Source organism: Schistocerca nitens, chromosome 1 (genome assembly GCF_023898315.1).
Source record: "Schistocerca nitens isolate TAMUIC-IGC-003100 chromosome 1, iqSchNite1.1, whole genome shotgun sequence".
Lineage (NCBI taxonomy): Eukaryota > Metazoa > Arthropoda > Insecta > Orthoptera > Acrididae > Schistocerca > Schistocerca nitens.
In genome coordinates this window covers 663244861-663257008 of record NC_064614.1, presented here as the reverse complement: position 1 = coordinate 663257008, position 12148 = coordinate 663244861, and positions in this window count along the sequence as shown.

The window sequence follows — 12148 nt, the reverse complement described above, 5'->3', positions numbered from 1 at the left end:
GGCTGGGTGTTGTGTGATGTCCTTAGGTTAGTTAGGTTTAAGTAGTTCTAAGTTCTAGGGGACTGATGACCACAGCAGTGAAGTCCCATAGTGCTCAGAGCCATTTGATTTTTGTAATATGTGCCGTGCATATAGTTTGTAATAAAGAATTAATCAATTATAACGCCATGCCTCATACGGTACTTTTACTGCAAGAACAGTGGAAAAGTAATAAGTGATGAACACGTTTCATTTCGTTATTTTGTAGGGATTATCAGCGATAAACATTTTTGTCAAGGTCTGAAATTATGCAAGTTGCTAAGCGCTCTCTTTCTCAGTTCGTAGATTAAGAAAGTCTGGGAATCTGCGTGTCATGGGCTTCACTTTTCTTTCACCTCTCCCCCCCCCCCTTTCCCACACTTTCCGTAGCTAGGTGGTTCTTTCCCCCCACAGTGATTGTCACTTGACATTAAAGTATATGTATACAAAGTTTGGTTGAAATTGATCCTGTGGTTTGGGAGGAGATGTGGACAACACACTCGCACGTAATATGTATGGATTACTACTAGTCATCTTTTGGGTTTGGGCGTTGTCTACAATATAAATCAGATCAACTTCCTATTAATAAATACAATAAGAACACTTTACACATTTTTCACACTTTATTTTCGATTTATATTCAGTCATTGTATCACTTTGACTGCTCACACTCCGCTGTTTGTTTTTATTCACTCACTGCACTACTTTTCGGTTCCTCTCTTCATTACTGATAAAAAACTGGCGATCGAACCCACGAGGGGTCTTGCTTTATATACCCCTACCGATGGGTAGCCCCACCAGTGGTGAATTCCAGAAGATACCAAAAAGGCTTTGAACGAACCAGAATGTTCCTTAACATTCCACAACATTCGAGAGTGTTCCGGAATGTTCCATAACGATCTGGAATGTTCCAGAGTGTTCCCAAACACTCTGTAATCTTCCAGAATGCTCCAGACCATTCCCGACCTTCCAGAACATCCAAAATCATTGAGGAATATTCCGGGACATTCTGTAATGTTGTTGAATGTTCTAGAATGTTTTCAGATACTATCAAATGTTCCGGAATGTTCTAGAAGTTTGTGGAGGGCAAAACTTCTGAGCCCTTATATCTTCAAAAGAACGTCCTTCAGGTAAAAACGGTAACCTTCGGGGGACAGAGGGCTACCACACCATGTAACTCCTTTTATCGCTATGGGACTCTTCAATGCTGTTCAACCCACATGGCCAAGTTTCAGTAGCCAACAGAAACCCAGGAAAATATGGACACACACGATTATTCGTTCCCTATTTTACACTCGCTCACTATCGTATGATTATTCATCGTATACAATATATTTTCAGACAGAAACTACAATTTGTCAATGCGGCGGTTGCTCCAACCGACCACGTGGCGCGAAAGCAAGTTCACAAAGAAAACATATGGAAAATAAATAAAAATCCCCAAAATATTACTGCAAATGGAAGAGCAGATTAAAATACATTGAATGAGTGAATTTCCGTTAATCACAGAGCAATAACGTGACCGAGAGCTTAAGGCAAGGTCTACTGAAATTCGAGTAAATTAAGAAAATCAATTCCCTTATGGGGTTCAGCGGTAATTTCGCACCTGATTTCAACATCTGGACTTCATTACAGAGCAGATTTCAGACAATCTAATACCTATGTTAACATTACCAAAACGAGAGCTGCGTCTCCATGTCTGTCCACCACCACGACCCAGGAACAAGTGCTCTTCCAACCGAATTCGCCTAACCGGTCCGCTTACAAACGTGGTGGGGGTGGCGCGCCAACCTGACAGAGCCCATACGCGCGCCTACGTGTCATCTTTGCCCTGACCTGCAAACTTGGTCTCTACTAAACTTGTTCACGCTTGGGGGATTGGTACTACCCTACCCCAGAACGACCATTCATGCAGCGTTACAATCTGGCCTAAAGCTTTGTGATAGTTCACACACTCACTCATTTATACCGTCCAGGCCGCACAAAGGAAAGGAAAATGGGAAACGTGGTACACAACAGAAAAAAATTCAATAAATAACACTGTTTAGTTCATTCTCTCCTTTTGGACACCAACTGAGGTATTACCTGCAAGAGAAGAAACTCGTGCTAATAATTTCTGCGTGCTAGCAATTTAATGAAACATTGGAACGGTACAACAAGTTCCGTTTCAACGTCAAGACGCATCATTCCAGTTGTACAGTCAGAATTAGCTCAGTCACTGCCATTTGTGACCTGAAGTCTACCCGATTGCCCCCCACGCCATGACGCAAAGAGTGACACAGATGTGTCTCCTCAAAACGTAGGAAGAAAGGCATCTCTCCCCAGGTCGCCACCATACCGAAGATTATCAGCCGGAGGTGGTGCAGAACCGTGATTTCTCTCTGAAAACTATGCGACGCCATGTATTAGCAGTCCATACTTTGCGGTCAAGCCACCCAACGCAGCCGTTTGTGTTGTGGTGTTAACGGCAGCATTTCACATGGCTCGGTTATTCCCTAGCCTGGGTACTGCTAGTCTCCGCCCAATACTGCGGGATGACGCTGAGTGTTGCAGGGAATCCATCACTTGCTGGATGGCAGGCTCAGATGTGAAGAGGTCACGATGTGGCTGGTGCACAGTATCACGATACTCTCTTATGGTGGTCAGACGTGGTCGCCCGGAAACTTCACGATGAATACACTTGCAATCACGTGCCCATCACATTGTGGCACAATACATCCAAATGTCCCACAAAGCTGAATACCGAACGATTAGACCTGCTGGACAAATGGAAACTCACAATGAGTCCCCTTCCAAACTCTGTGAGGTGCTGATAACGCTCTCTCAGAAGACGTCACGGCATCTCCATGTTCTTCACAGTGATCACTCCACATCTGAGACTGTTCACATTCCTTATATGCCTCACCAGGCGTGGTAACTACACTAAACATGAAGAACGTTAATGCACGTGGTGGCCATTCTACCTGTCACAGAGACTTGTAATCCTACACGTTTACATGCCAACTAACGATGTGTGCATGAACAAAGCTACATTGACATGCTATCTTTTCTTTGGGTGCCTCACTTTTCTTGTCAGCCTAGTATATATTGTTTCAAAGTCTTTGCTACAGACGTCTAGATGCGACAGACCATGGCGTGGGAAACAACTTTTGTTTGACACAAGATATTCGCTGACGCTCCTCATTGACGCTAGGTGTCCTTGGTACGAATATTTGCTGCCTCTGGGACTACGAGATTTTACTGACCGAGCGTAAGATATCATCGTGTTTGCGTAAGTCGTCTTAGATTAGACAAAACCCATCTTCCTCGTACCTACCAGCGATATTGCTTGTATGCACTATCGTCGAGCCATTTCTCATATTAAAGATGACGAACGCGACGTTATTAAAAAGCTGCTATCTCTTAACCCTCCGTTTCGAAAATTTAGACAGTTATTGGTCGCGTCAATTCGAAAGAAGCCTAAGCCTCTGGACAGTAGTTGCGAAGACCGCAGTTAACATTCAGATCATCTACGGTATTCGGTTTTTGCAACTGATAGCCAAAGTCGCTTTGCTTCAAGGCGGATGCTATTTGCCATCTCGTAACTGTGTAGATAAACTAGCGACTCTTCCTTTCAAACTGGAAAGTAACGTTGACAAATGATAAAAGAAAAATTCCATAGAGATGTCCCACAAATAGTAAAACAGTAAGTAGAGCCAAAAATGAATGATGCGAATGTTTACGTTCTATGTTTTATAACTAACTAGCTGACATAGTCGGCAATGCTCGGCAATACGTTTTTCCAGTTTACTATGAGAAACGAAACCTTATGTGTACACTTGCAATAGACTCGGTGTGAGATGATCCTGGACAGTTCCTGTATCCTGTATGCTGCGCGTGTCTACAACGTGATTTTGTAAATGTCTATATGATAAAGCCTCTTCACAGTACTATAGTCACCATTTGGTTTCGCCTACGGCAGTTTGCGCTTCGCAGTTGAAACCCGTCAAAAGAGATGCCAAGTGTCAAGGATTTCCTTAAGTTGACACGACTGTAGCAATGTCTTAGCGATAAAGAATAAATCTTTATTAAAACTTCATAAATGATGCGGCATTTTTTGTCAGAGTTTATGATGTCATAAACCATGTGTCGTACAATGATATATCTGTGTAGGTGCAATCAGCTGCATATGTGGATTCTGTGTATGAAATATGTTGCGAATAGAGTTGGTAGCAAAGAAGTAACAAATTTAAAAGTCATGCATGATGTAGACTTTTTTAACGCATCTCAGTATTTACAACGTCATATATCCTGAACTATGAAAAGCAGATTGTTCTTGCCCCCACAGTCATTACTGACTGACAGTAAGGGATATTTTTACCACGTTTGGTTTAAATCGGCCCACTGGTTTAGGAGGAGATGGGGAACATATATGCATACATACATACACAACACATACGTAGATATATTTATATAATATGTATGGATTATTTGCATGGTGCTTACGTAGGCTTTGGAAGCGCCTAAGTGTATCAATGGAATTTAACACAAATGGCGGAATATATTTTTGGAAACTGATATAAGTAGTTGACTAGACAGTGGTTACTGCTCTTTTCTTGAAGGGTGATAGGATTATGGCAGCGTTGGCACTGAGGAGTAGAAGGGCTGGAAGGTTTGGAGGCGTAATAATCATATAACTTATTTCGATAGTACAAATTCCCAAACACTTCCACAGTCGAGCTTTCACTTACATACATGAATTTTACTCATACTTACACTTTCACGCATTGTAAATGCAGACTTTACAGAGCCCTGAACCACACCGTAGCAATATACGAATCCCACATGTTCCAATAGTTTGGTGCCTTACGCAAGATAATTTATCGCCGAATACATAGACATCAACCTTTATGCAGCATGTGATGACTCTTCTCCCCTAAGCTGTATGTTACTAAGGAGTGGAGGTAATATAACAGGATGTGATCCACTGCACGTTAGAGACAAAAATATATGCGGTAATACGGCTCGGGGCAGTACGATTAGGTTAAGGTAACATAGAGGTTTAGGTAACTTAGAGCCGGAGGGGAATTACTAGGATTATAAATTGACAAATCCATCCCAAAGAAGAGAACTTGCGCCCTTTGCTACACAAAGTTGTCAAAAGTCTCTGAGTGCCTCTGAAACTAAACATTTAATCCACGAATCACTGCACGTGTTATGGAGGTAACGACAGTTGACAGGATTGCTGATAGTTTCCGATTTGTTTTTCATGGGATCATTAGACAAATATGATTATTTTAGCACCATTCGAGAGAGTGAATCAGAGTTAGTTACTGAAGGCTTGCGTATGGTTCACAATGGGATGAACGATGTATCAAAGGCCTCGCCATTGAACTGAGGTTCGATTAACATCGTGTAAGCCACTAATTACTTCATTGAACATTTGTGTGACACTGTCGCTTTGTTTCAGAAACCCGTGTTATTGTGAGCGGACCTTCGATCCTTCTTCTGCAAGCTTTATAAATTTCAGGTTAGTCTGTGGGTCAAGAGTTAATGGACTTAAATTTTTACTTCCAACTGGTATTTTAGATGGAACAGAGATTTCATAGTGTTACATCGTTGAAATAATATTTGTGTAGGTTAAATTTCTTGGAGCAAGGCTAATCAACACAAAACACACTCTCCGAGCCAACTGAGGTTCAAGAACAGTCAACTATCTAACCATGGCACTTTAATACTGTTTTCATTACAGTATAGGCGCTCAGCTGCCAGTGGCTGAGCAAATAGTACATTAGTAAAGCCAACGACGGAGTATCTTCTATAGGTATGATAACAACGTAGCAAAAACTTTCAGGAAGAAAAGATTTCGTAGTGATATGATTCTCTGGAAGAGAAAACCAGGTTAGGATACTTCTTGAAATACGTTTTGTATCAGAAAATTAGGAACATGCGGTCCTGTAGTGCGTCGTAAAGACGGGAACGTGGAGGAGGAAGTTGCTCCGCAGATGAAGCAACAGTCCAGGAAACTTGCATGTAACTTGGAGCAACCTGGGGCGGAAGTTACTTGTTAGTACCGAGAACTCAAATGTTGTTCCAAGCAGAGGAAAAAAATCCACCTGCCAGGCTCGGAAAACTGCCAACAGATGAAGTCTTCTGACAGTGTACGTTCCTAGAAGAGTGAAACGATACATTGCTACCTCCTACGTCTATCTTGCGAAAAGACCGCAGGATAAAATTAGAGAGATTTTATGTCACACGGAGGGGTGCCAGAAGTCGTCGTTTCCGTGAACCACACCCGAATGGAACAGGAAAAGGGGCGAGTGACAGTGGTACACAAAGTACTCTCCGCCACACACCGAAAGGGAGCTCACGGATTATAGATGTAGGTGAAGATGTAGAAGAAATCTTACTGTCAGATCACCACCAGTAGAAGCGATACAATTGACCTGTAATAATTTCTAGGCATGGATCAGACAAATCTTGATTCTGGAAGGACAGAAAACTTCGTCCATTCCTTTCGAGAGGAAATTTAAAAATACCTACAATCATTTGGGAAAATGAAAAGAACGAAATGCTTCGTAGATCACTTGGTAAATGGAGGGACCTTCCAGGTGGACATTCTGATTTGTAGGTATTACAAATTCTAAAGAAGTATTCCCGAAGAAAGCAAACTAGTGTGCCGATACGGTATGTCAGAAGCTTAATTTAGTTAACAGTTTCTTAAAAACTCTAGCGTATCTTTCCAGCTCTACTAGTATGTGTATAGTTAACTGTACTCAGAAGTATATTCAGTTTTGTCTTTATCCTGGGCTTTGAAGTCTCGCAGTACTGCTGTTTTGCAGGCTACAGGTGTGAGCTCCCAGTAACAACCGCCGACAAAGAGTTGCTGCCCTTCACGAAGTGGAAGTGCGGACAAAAATGTTCTGACACGTAGCCATTTCCGTCACGCAGTGTGGTTCTCACATAACGCACTGTATGTGTGCGAGATTTCCTTTTGCTGCAGACATTTCCGTACCAGTAATGCATCCGGAATGAATCGCATGATTCGATTCCAGAAACATGTTACCCGCCATTAGTGCTTCGGCTCGATTCGTAGTGCATCACTGAGCCAACGCCAAAACCCGTCGCCGTCATCCACAGCCTGCTGCTGCCCCACACCCGACCTAACGACGAACCAACATGTGAGCGTAATTTACATACGCCGACACTGTCGTCTAAATTAGTAATTATTATGAAATGTCCCCCACTGGCCCCAGAGGTGACAGAAACAACCTGAATGATTATTACTGGAGACGTACCAAACCTTTCTCATACAAAATACAAATAATCGAAATGCATTTGTTTAAAAAATGGACTTGCTATACTAGTGACTCAGCACGTAATCTGAAACTCAGAATATGTTTAACAGTATGGAACGAACGAAAATGGTGTATGTAACAGAAATAAAATATTTAAATATAGATTAAAAATAATTTGGTACAAATGTACATGAAACTGGACGCCGAATGAAAATGAATAATTATTTGAATAGTACGCTTCGGGTCTGAATGTCTCGTACGACCTCATCTCCTTTACTACTCATGCAGGTCTGCAGTCTGTCTGTTTGCATGCGAGGATAAACACTACCGTCATAAAATACAGAAATCAGCCGCGGCAGTCACTTAACACGCAGACAACACATACACTCAAACACGGAACAGGATTAATTGAACAATGGCTCTTAAACTATGAAACGAGTACAGGATTAATCTGTAACCTCTGTTTTTTACCGTGATATGATGTTGAAGTATATTTGAAAGCTCAAGTACTGAGTCAAGGAAACAATATCCGATATTCTACAATGAAACAAAATAACAGTTTCAGGGCCGGCCTGTGTGGCCATGCGGTTCTAAGCGCTTCAGATGGAACCGCGTGACCGCTACGGTCGCAGGTTCGAATCCTACCTCGGGCATGGATGTGTGCGATGTCCTTAGGTTAGTTAGGTTTAAGTAGTTCTAAGTTCTAGGGTACTGATGACCTCAGAAGTTAAGTCCCATAGTGCTCAGGGCCATTTCAACCATTTTGAACAGTTTCAGGAGAAGCAGTCAGAATTTTCTAGAACATTCAGACGACTGAACTAAGTAATGAATTTGACAGAAGACCCGGGACATGATTTGTCAACAACAATATAACATCTTTGTCCCCAGGACTCGCGATGTTAAATGCAGAGGTATAACTTCGTACCGAAAATAATTTCGTACTAAAATTTCTTTGACTTCCCTTCTTCTTGGAATAAAGCCTGTTTCCTTCAGCACTCATTAATCTACTCTGAAACCGTCATTCCATCTTTTCTTTGGACAGCCTACATTTCTTTTACCAGCTGGTGATTTATTTCTTACGTTTTTCACGATCTTCTGGTCGTCCATCTTGCCTATGTTTTCGATCCAGTCATGCTTTCTTTTATGTACAAACTCATTAATGGAGTCCACTTTGTAACCTTTCCTAATGTTTTCACTTCTCTCTCTTTTAGTGTCATCCCTGCAGTCCTCTGCAGAATTTCCATTTCCGTGGAATCCAAAAGTCTTCTAGTTTCTGATGTTTCAGGTCCTGTCTCAATTGTGTATGTCGTAACTGGTCTCGTATTGTTTTGTGTATTCTTGCTCTTGCATCTGTTCCTATGCGGGATAAGCCATGTAAAACTTAACAACCTTTTTGTTTTGTGAACGGTTACACATTTCGAAACGCGGTTTTCGGCAAATGTTGGAAGGGTGCTTATGTTTTTGTTTGGTTAATGCTTTTACCACTGGTATCAGCTGATGTATTGAAGTAAGTATGTTTCTGGAATGGAACCATTTATTTTTTATAACTGCTTTACACAGCTCTTGAGAAGACAATTACAGTCATATAGCATTTGTTAATGTTGACGCTGAAACCTGTCGTAAAAAAAAATCGGGAAATATCCTGGAATGTGAGAGCACGGCGGCCGGAAAGGACATTTATGGAGCAAACACAGCTAAGCAGCCATCTCGGATCATGCTGCGTAGTTATAGACCGTAAGGTAGGTCCGTGCTATGGGAATAAAGCTTTATTTCCCCTTGAATCAATTTACAATCTAGATTAAGGTTCAGCTACGAATGTTGCACGTGGAAATACCACACAGGCTAGAATCTAGCGTATCGGAAAGGACTTAGGAAAACTATTTCGCACTTGTGTGTCCTCCCGGATTTACGTGAGCTGAAACCAAAGAATCAACTGTTCATTCTCAAAAAATAAAGAGGTCTTATACACTACAAATAGAAACTACTGTATTAAAAATCAGAAAGTGAGAAGAGAGATTTGATCTATATTTTCCTGTACGTGGATATGTGCTTGTTAGAGGTAAAATACATGCTATCGAACAACTGTCTCTGCCTACACTGCTCTAAATTCTATCATGTGAGATACATTCATTGAGCTAAACAATTTATTAAATATGCTTTGGTGACCATCTGTACACCACAAAATAGATATTCTCCTTATTGAAACGTCGTTTCATGCTGAATATAAGCGAATAACGACAATGTTATCAGATACGTGCAATACACGCTGTCGACTTATTTCATATTTCAATGCAATTTCGTGCACACGTAAGTGAGATAAACAGTAAACCATCAATGATTTCCTAACCACCCAAATCACATAACATAAATTTTTTCTTCCAAAAAAATAGCTTTATCTTTCATTAAAGCACATGTTCAAACTGTTGATCATAGACTGAAAGATACATTTGCAATCGCCATTCGAAAGAGGTAACTGTAGAACATGCAGTAGCGGTTTGACAACACATATCGTCTGGCGTAATTGGGGCTTCGTCATAGACTGCATCTTTGAAAGTTCCGCAAAGATAGAAACGAAGAGGAGTCAAATCGGGGGACCTCGCAACAGTATTTTGACCTATCCAGTGTCCTGGAAAGTTCTCACTCATTTTTTGCATTGCAACACGGGACGAGTGAACTGGAAAATAGTCGTTTTGCAGCCACATACATTGTCGAATATCCAGTAGTACCTCTTCTAGAAGAACCAGGAGAATTTTCGTGAGAAAGCGTGCTTATGAACGTCCATTTAGAACGCATGAGACGAAGTAAGGTCACACAATGTGATTTCCTATGATGCCGTAACATACGTTTACGCTCTATGGTCGGTGATGTTGCACCTGACGAAGCCAGTGTGGAATTTCGGCTGCCCAGTAGTGCATATTAAGAAATTTTTATTAATGTAGTTAATAAACGTTGCTTCATCGGTACATTGGAAAAATGTAGGGTCGTCTCTCAGTTACTGAAGGGCAAACGCACAAAATTCTGATGACGGTCGTCTTGTGCCTGATGTAGTAACAGATCATTGAGACGGAATTTCTGTCGATGCTGGATGCGGATGAGTCTCACCTAGCTGATTCAACATTCCTTTTTTTTTTTTTTTTAAGTCTCATTTTGTTCGCTTTTGTTCGTTGCATCTGCTCTGGGCGGACGTCGTCAGACATCCGTTTAAGTTCTTTCTTGATCCATTATCTCAGAGGGCAGCTAACCCTCTGACCGAACACGCTGAGCTACCGTGCCGGCATCCTTGGCAATATATCTCGTACGATTGTACGGATTCATTAGCGTCGTAGTCAGAACAGAGTCTTCGTATTCTCTGTCAGTTGCAATCTTCTTTGTCGTCCTATTTTTGACGTTCAAGCAGCCTGTCCGCACTACCGTCTTAATAATTCGTGCAACTGCCTGGTGCCTCGGACATCGGCGATCCAGATAGATGACCCTACACCACTTTACTGTTTTTAAGGCATTTCTTTTGTTTTCAGCGTATAAAAGTAGTGTGTCCAACTTTTCCTCATTGGAATTACACTAGGCATGGCCTTCACCTCAGCAGGAAAAAGCAGGAAAATTAAAGGGGGGAGGCACTGTCATGAGTGATAAAATACCAGTGGCTATAGGATTCAGAAAAGACCCTTTTTTAGGGTAGGGAGGACAGAAAGAAACCAAGTTTAAAGATAGGTTAGGATTCTTCAGTTTGAGAAAGAAACCAAAAAAACATAATTCCAGCTTATTACATCAACATAAACAGCTATTGGTTAAAAATTTTTAACAATCAGCAGAAATTTCAACTTTACCAAATTTTAACTCAGTCAATGTGAAATGTCAGCTATCTTTATTGCATCAAAATATTAGAGGACTGAGAAATAAAATTAATGAAATAATTATCTCCATAGATGAATTAGAGTCCTCAAACCCAGCTGACATAATCTGCTGCTCTGAACATCATGTGACCACTGGTATAGAACTTTTAAGTGTTACAGGATGTAGGTTAGCATCTAACTTTTGTAGAGCAGAAAAAGAGAAGGGAAGAGGTGCCACATTCATCAGGAACTTCCATAAAATTAAGAACATAGACATTCATAAATTTTGCCTAGAACAGCAAATGGAAGCATTTGCAACAGAAGTAGAATTTCAAAAACAATCCCTCATAATGTTAAGTGTATATCGAGCATCTGCAGGTAACTTTAATCTGTTCATAAACCACCTTGAAGCTGTACTGGGCCATTTAACAACCGAAAACAAAGAAATAGTGGTTGCTGGTGACTTCAGTGTAGATTTCCTTAAAGAGTCTCCGAATAAGAACTTATATGAGTTACTAACACTATTATTCAAGTTAATTCCCACTCAGAGACATTCACTGGAGTGATGTTTACAGTGCTCATGGCATGAATGAAAAATATAACACTTTTGCTAACAAATTGCTTACCTTATTCGAACACTGTTTTTCCCCTAAACTAACCAAGGTTAGAGCAAAGTCTACGAACAAACTGTGGATAACTCAAGAAATAGAGATGTCTTGTAAAACATAAAGAAAACTGTATCGGTCAATCTGAAACAGTTCTGATGTTGATGCTACAGCACATTACAAGGAATACAGCAAAATATTAAAGACTGTAGTATGGACATCAAAGCAAATATATTACAGGGAAAAGATGGTCATATCAGATAACAAAATAAAGACAATATGGGATAGAGTGAAGGAGGAGACTGGTAGAATCAGACATGAAGAGGGACAAATAGCATTAAGAGTAAAAGATACATTGGTGACAGATGTGTATAGTGTTGCAGAACTTTTTAACAAGCATTTTATAACTGTTACTGAA